The sequence below is a fragment of the Tympanuchus pallidicinctus genome, unplaced genomic scaffold (genome assembly GCF_026119805.1).
Source record: "Tympanuchus pallidicinctus isolate F22 unplaced genomic scaffold, pur_lepc_1.0 scaffold11, whole genome shotgun sequence".
Classification (NCBI taxonomy): Eukaryota; Metazoa; Chordata; class Aves; order Galliformes; family Phasianidae; genus Tympanuchus; species Tympanuchus pallidicinctus.
The window spans coordinates 571,680-579,932 of record NW_026294627.1 but is presented as its reverse complement, the minus strand read 5'-3'; positions in this window follow the sequence as shown (position 1 = coordinate 579,932).

Sequence of the window (8,253 nt, the reverse complement as noted above, 5' to 3'; positions counted from 1 at the left end):
GGGGCGCACTGCCCATGCGCCAGCTCCGCAAGGCACGACGGGAGTTGTAGTCCGCACACCCTCATCCCTTCATTCAGCCACTCAGTGAGCGAGGAGATGGAAGAAGCGGGAGCCAAGATGGCGCGGGGAAAGTGCGCCGCGCATGCGCAGCGCCGCGGGGCACTCCTAGGAGATGTAGTTCGCTGTGCGTTTGTCTACGAGGTGGGAAGTGGCGCCGACTGTCCCGCCATAGCCCTGCGGGCGGATACGGGAAGCGAGAGGGGACAAAAAGCCGCGCGCGTTGCTCTCTAAGGCTGGGATAGTAGAGGGGTGCGTAGCACCCCATAGCTACACCGTGAAACAGCCATTAGCGTAACGATGCGAATTTTAAGCCCATCATACTTCTCAAAGTTTGGTCGTTAACCGTCGAGCGCAGTTTCTGAAAGGAAATCCGGGGCGTTATTTCCCCGTTTCCAGCTTTCTGACTCAAAATCGTGTGCGGTGACGGCAGCCAGCCCTCCTCAGTGCAGACAATGCGGTGGTTCAACCTGCAGCCGGCAACCGCACCGGGACGGCTACATCCTGCGAGCCCGGCGGCTGCCTCAGATCTAATAGCCGTATTGGCTTTTTTTTTTTTTTTGGTATGTGTGTGTGCGTGTATTTTGTGGTTTTCGCAGCAGTGCAGTCGATCATAGCCTCTAGAAAGTTCTCAGATGGGATTAGAAGTGAAAAAAGAAACCATCTTTGGCGTGTAGCTGAAGCCCGAAGGAGACACGGCGGTTTGTGGCTGTGGTGTGACAGCGAGAAAGGAGAACAAAAAGAAAAAAGAAAAAAAAAATCAAAACAAGCAACAACAACAACAAAGACAGAAAACCATAGATACAGGATGAGCTCTGGACAGTAGGCCTTCGTGGGGCTTTAGTTTTGCCTCATGACTTTTTTTTTCTGCGCTTCCTTGTGTGTGTTTCCCAATTTTGCAAATATATATATATGTGTGTGTATATATATATATATATGTATTAGTGCCTGAGAACTGAGGACAAGGATGAGAAGTGTCCCCTCTATCATAGTTGTCCCCCTTCATCCTGCAGATCATAGAATCATTAAGACTGGAAAGACCATTAAGGTCCCCAAGTTCAACCCAACCCATTCCACTGGCCACATCACTGAGGGCCACTTCTCCATGGTTCTTGAACACGTCCAGGGATGCTGTCTCCACCAGCAGCCTGTGCTTATGCATCACCACTCTTCCTGAGAAGAAATAGTTCCTCATATCCAACCTGAACCTCCCCTGGTGCAACTTAAGATGATTCCCTCTTGTCCTGTAATGAGTGTTTTCAGGTTGTGAGGAACTGGTGGTTTTGGGCCCACACCTGTGCTAGAGAAACCCATTTTTTGCAGAAATTTGTTACTGTCTGCAAACCACAGCGGGTCTTTTCGCAGAAAATCATATATAATGAAAAGAATTGAGACTTTTTTTTTTTTTTTTTTTTCCTCCCTACATAATTTAAAAGCTCCAGCCTGCAGAGGCTTTTGCTGGAAATGCTGGCAGGAAAAATTCCCTCTGTTCCTGTCTAGACGTTTTACTGGGAAGTGTGCGGTGCGATCCTGGGAAAGGTGGTGGCTTGCTTGTATGCAAGGAGCAGTTCTCCTTGTCAGCGGCCAAAAGGAAAAGGCTGGTTTGGTTACCTTCAATAGCTCTCTAGGAAACAATAAAATCTTAGAAATGAGCAATCTCTCTGCTGAGCCCAAATTTCTATTCTGCCTGCATTTTTTTTTTACCAAGAAAATCATAAATTCAGAGAATATCCCAAGCTGGAAGGGACCCACAAGGATCACCGAGTCCCAACTCCTTAAAATCTTATCTTATAGCTTGATTGCAGAGGAGCAGATGCAGCTGGAAGGTTTTTGAGGTGAAGACAAGGTTGATGGTACTCTTTGAAAGGCAATGCCTATTTCTAGATCTGCAAGTGCTTTTGTTTCCACCTAACTACAGAAAAATGTTTATTCCTTGTGATTGCTGATGAATATTTTCTCACATGCAATTTCCTATTGTTCTCCACAGCAGCATAAATCTCCAGCACTTGAAAACGATTATGCTGAACGGTACAGGAGAGCTCAAACAATTCTCCTTTTTTTTTAATGCCTTCTTAAACAAGAACCAGCTGAAGGAAAATAGCATCATCTTTGCATAACATGCCCTAACAAAACCAAATGCCCTACGCTTTGTAGAAAGCTAAGGAAGATGTAGACAAGGATGGTGCTAAAAGTTGCAGCTTTTCTTTGTAGCTCAGAGGTTCCATTGCAAACCCAGCTTGAAATGTGACTTTTAGTTCAGTTAGGCAGCTCAGTAGGAATGCCACTTACCAGAATAATACAGCCCTTTTGAGATTTATTCATCAACAGCAACTGTGATACTCTAGGAGAGAATCATTTTTATTGCATGAGGTAAGTAAATCATGCCCTGAGCAAGAAACTACTCCATTTTTTAAAAACATATTTTATCTAATAAGGTGTAGATGTTAGCTGAACATTTTCTTGAAGTTTTTTTTTGCTTATTTATGTATGCTCTCCATCCTCATGCAGTGAATTCTCTGCTACTTGCTAACAATGCAGCTCATGCTGGTACCTTTTCTCAGAGAAAGCATGAATAATATGTTTTCTCAGCCTGGCTCAGCAGGCTCAGTAAACTTAATGAGGCTGGTTAGTTTTTTTATTTGTTTGTTTGTTTGTTTGAAGATCTTTAATTTTCTTCCAAAATTGACAACAGGGTCAACTTATTACAAGCAAAGCAGACAGACACACACTAACACTCTCATGAGCACATATGTATGTGCTCAAGCAAATCATATACGCTGCATTTCTTTCTGCACACAGAATGAAAAAAGAGATGTAAGACATGAAGCAGTTATGTATGAACTGTCTGAAGCTGCGACTTTCTGCAGATGTCCTAAGTTGTTTTCCAAGAATACTTCTTATTTTCATTAAGGATGAAAACCAGACTTGGAAATATGTGGGAGAAGGTCCAGAAGCTCTGAAGGCCAAATTCTGCCTGTAGTTACAACAGCACAGTTGTTCAGAGCCACCTACTTAGCTACAATCAATTCTCTATTACCCGTACCAATGGGATGGCTGAGATACTGCAGACAAAGAAGAAAAAAAGACACAACAAAATCACACAGAAAGAATGAATCCTGAAAAGCATAAGTTATCTGGACTCAGAATGATTGCATGGAGCCTGCTTAGATAATTTAGGATAATCCTGGCAGGCCACCCAAGGGAGACCAAGACTTGACAACATTTCTTTATGTGTGATGAAGAGAATGTCAGGAGCATTCCAGTTATATGCTAAAAAAATGGAAAGAAGAGCAGGGTGGTTTAGACTTCATTAATAAGGAATCATAGCTAAACAGCCCATGGGTGACATTTTCTCAGTGCAGTCATATAAAATAGACTGATTCATTGTGGGTTCCAGAAGAAAATGCAGAATGTGAAAATGCCAGCTTTTTCTTTTATATATTCTTAGTTGCCTTCAACCTTCTTAGTTCTCATTACCTACATCCTCAGTTTCTGACTGAGTCATCAGTAACAGAGGCCCAAAATTACAGAGCACTCTGACTTTTCTAAAAGTAAAACCATAAAGAAAATTGTTGAGAGCAGCTTGGTTTCAGGATTCCTAAGGATGCAAGGCTCTTGCCACCATGCTGTCAGCCAGTTCTGTCTCATGATAACCAGTAAATCTATTGAACATTCAACTGATGTCAACAAGTGATTCACAAATTGGTCTTATGAGACTGTAACCTTAGGTCTAAAAGTGTGAGCAATGCATTACAGCCAGCAGACACAGATGAAATGAGATCTCATTAGTCCTGCAGTATTCTTCATCTGCTGATAACCCAGTGAGCAGCCCTGGGCAAGTTGTTTCACTTTTCTTGTACCTCTATCTCCATTTTTTAATAAAGAATTTAGGAAATGAATGGCAGATTGATATACAAAAGCCATGCGTAATCATTTATAACAGCATATTGCAAGGCTTATAAAGAAATGGCTCAATTACATGCATTTAAGCAAAATCCATTCCCACTTACATTAAGAAATACAGTGACCATCAAGGACTCAAATACTGTTTCACGTTCTCTAGGACCGGATGTAATAATTCAATTCGCATCAATTACAGGCACTGGATTAATTAATTACAAGTTTTCTGGGAGCGTATAGAATAATATGTGTTTCACTGCACCTCCCTGTACCGCATGAGCTAATGGAAGGGAGAAGACAACACGCTGTAGTTTTGAGGCACCAGCAGTGAGATGGCACAGCACAGGGGAGAAGTGATTTTCACTTGAAAAAAGTGATTTGTATGCAGCCCAGCTCACCAGTAACAAAGCCATTCCTCGCAGCTCTTTAGGGGCTCATACAAAACGAGCACAGCAAGCTCTCTCCTCTTCTTGCTGGATTATTAAGTGCATCTCCACTCACGCCACTACAAACTCCATTCTCATTGTGGCACACGGCTGACAGACCTGCATTCATCCAAGCTACAGCTGGATTGATACAAACTCTGAAATCCCCTTTTCCTTCAGAGCAGCCTTTTGAAGGTAGAATTGAGGCACATCAACTTGGCACTACATGAGAAACATGCACAACTACTTCCTTTCTATAAACGGTGAAGTTTCAGTATTCAGAGTTTTGTGCTGATAATTTGAAAAGTAGAATTGGAAAATCAAGAAAATATTTTATCAGCAGTCAAGAAAGCCACGACACTCTTGTACTAAGACAAACGAAACTTTGTAGATAATGTGAAATTTTTTTGAATTTAAAGATGCTTTAAAATACGTTCCGTGTTTTGCACAGGCAAGAGATAGCTGAGATTCTAACACAAATTAAATCCTTTCTTGGTCTCTTTTATTGTTGTTGTTTCCATGTTAAATGGCCCAACCAACAGTTTCCACTTCTCTTTAGAGATCATTCAGTGACTCGCTACATTTTCCTGACACAAGCATCTCCGTTTTAATTTTATTCCATCACCCTCAGACGACTCCTAAACTCTCCCCCTCCTCAAACCCTTTCCCATCACATTTTCCTCACGGCTGAGATAGGAACAGAAGCCTCAGCAACATTCAGGCAATGGCAGCTTGCCAGGGGAGCCTTTTATGCACAGCCTTGTCAGAAGCAGGGATTGTCACAGTGGGCTCAGAACTATTTGTACTTGAATCCACAACAATATTTCAACTTATTTCACCGGAGCGAGCTTTGCATTGCGAATTATTCCCCCCCTCCCCCGTTTTAAGTAATACATGTATACTTAAAACCTCTATCTATTTTGCAAATGGAAAGAAATTCAGTGCTGAAAGTAGCTAAATTCAGCGAAACCTAATGCGTGGAAACACCGCTGGAGTCAAGCATCTATTTAAACACTACAGGGAGGCAAAAGCTTGATTATATAACCTGAAACAATATTTAAAAAAAACCCACTCCATTGTGTCATTCTGAGGCATGTCAAAGAGCAGCTTAAAGTCAGAGGCTTCTGTGATTCAGGGAGACAGATGCATACCTCTGTTCTCTTTGTAATGTATAATATTGGTTAACAATGCACTGTGAAGGAAGCAAGGGCATTTCCCAAAACAAAAAGCATGGGAAAAGGATCAAAGATGTCATTACACTTTAACTTGCTAAAAGTGCTAAAAATGCATGCTGGGGCAGCAATGGATTGCATAGCTGTGATCACTATACAGGGACCAGACAACAAAAGCAGCTAAGGTGATAATAGGAAAAATAATTAAAGATTTTAACACCTAGGTGGCCAATGAAAGCAGGCATTTCCTCATCTTATTTTTCTGAACACTTACCGTATTTTTGCAGGATAAAAGTTTGCCAATGGAAAAGCAAGCTGGTGCTGTGTCTGCAAACTGGAGTAATGAGTAGCATCTCTGTCACTGTGCTGTCGTCCCTGAAATTTTGGGAAAAGCATGTACTTTTCCAGAGGATTCTCTTAACATGACCAGATACCAAGCACACAGGCTGCCTGCTGCTCCTGGGTTGTGGCACGCACACAGGAACAATAAAAGATGTCTTGTGTTCTCCAGCTCTATGCTGGTATAAATGATGATCGTATAAGTGAAAAAAAATGTATACAGAAAGTCTTTTACGGTGATATTGAAAAAAAAGAACATGATGAAATGGGAATATAGCTTACTGTACACATATTAAATATTTGACTGGCAGTGCCTGATTAGCTAATGTCTATATTTTGAAAGGCTTTTCTCTCATATCAATATATTGTATAGCCAAGGCAATGGATTGAGGAAACAAGGACTGTAAATTAAGGTTAGCATCACCAACTACAAACGAATGCCTCCAAATGGGCAGATGGACAGGAATTTGTTAGGTTGCTGCTTTGTGAATTTCTGCCAGAGCTAGAGATGGCTCTGCTAGCATGTGCTGCCCACAGAGCAGCACAGGAGGTAATCATCTGCTTTGGCTGGAGGAACTTTTCAGAAACTGCAACAACTGCTTATAATTAAGAAAGCTGCTTCCCATGAAGGGAGGAATAGCAGTAATCCAGAAGGCAGGCAGTTTTTAACTTAGGATAGGTCATTTGGAAAGCCATGCCAGTGCATAAATAACATTGTTTGGGCCGACCTTGACTGACACAGATTGTACCCCTGCATAAAAGCCGAGTGGCACAAAGCCAATCGTCCTGCTTTCTCTCAGTGCAGACTTGATACAAAACCTGCAAGAACCAGCATTCTTTGAATCAGCCATGATTTCTGTGAAATAAAAGATCCCAGTAAAACGGGGACAACACAATGGGAGTTCGCCTGATGATCCTCAAAGATTTTCACTAACTTTCATTTGCAAAAAGTTAACCACCAGGATGGAGCCAGAATGCAGCTTAGAGTCACAATTCAGCTGCACATTGGTCACCAGCACTGCATACTTCAAAATGCATTTGCAGAGGTCCTCTCATGTAGTGTACAACGTTATTCCCCACCTTTGCCTTTCAATCCTCCAGAACTATAGGCAAGCTCTTAACATGAGCACTGCTTTTTTCATCCTGTCATTGCAAATTTCATCACGTTTCAGCAGGGACGCAGATACAAATATATACAGACATCCATGGGATTAAACTGACATTTTTAGTTCTGACAGTTATGCCAACAACAACATATTGCAAGCCATATGACTTGCAACAGACCACGTAACAGAAATTCATTAAAGGATATTAGACTTTAAATACTGTCTTGCAAATAAAATTTTGGTAACAGGAAACCTACAGAACACCACAATTGTATTTGAATGCTATTAGAAAACAATGGCATACTAAGATGCAGCCTGTGAAAGAGACATCCCATTCATTCCAGGAGCACATTAAAGAGATTATTTTGCAACCACTACAATGCTACATAAAGTGCTAGAGTTCATCTGACCTCAGCAGTGGTGAAATAAAGCAATTAAAAATCCACATGAACACATGAACAGACAGAATTCCTTTAATAACTTATTTAGATGATACAGATTACCTGCATAACACTTTTAACACAGCACATGATCTCTATTCAGTTATACAAATAAGGTTGGAAATACATTGTGAACAACATTTGAATAACTCAGAGGATAGTTTAAAAAAGAAAAAATACAATAACAGCTACAACATTCTTGTATGGTGATACTTCGATCAGAAGTTGTCATTGGGAAATACATACCACAGTTAATTTATTTTTAATATCACTGTAGTCTTCTGGTTTGGCTTTTCAGAGTCTTAAGAATTTCTGCACGCAATTCCCTTTTCTGATGGATCAGTATTGAAGGGAAAAAGGGCCCTTCAATCCTTGGCAAAATATATGAGCACTACCATTACTAGTTAAGGGAAAAGAGGCATTTTTTTCATACTGAAACAGGTTTTAAAAGTGTTTTAAATTAGGAAGCTTCAAGCTAATATTACACAGTCATGCTGCTAAACCACTACTGTGATTGAAAACGATCCTGCTCTCTTGTGCATTTCCCTACGTCAGCATGAGCATTTATGCAATCTGCAAAGCAAATCGAACAACAAATTAACCTGAATTAAAACTAATCTATCTGAGATAAATTTGTGTATTTAAGAATCAAAAAAAGCTATTTCTGATCTGATTAATTCCCTTAAACAGTTCACTGGATATAAATGTTGATGATTGTCTAGACAATGAGAGCAATTAGGTACAGCTAAACACATCTTCAGCCTCAGCTGAAACTACTCAAAAAGTATGAATAGAGCTAAATGGCATAGCCAAA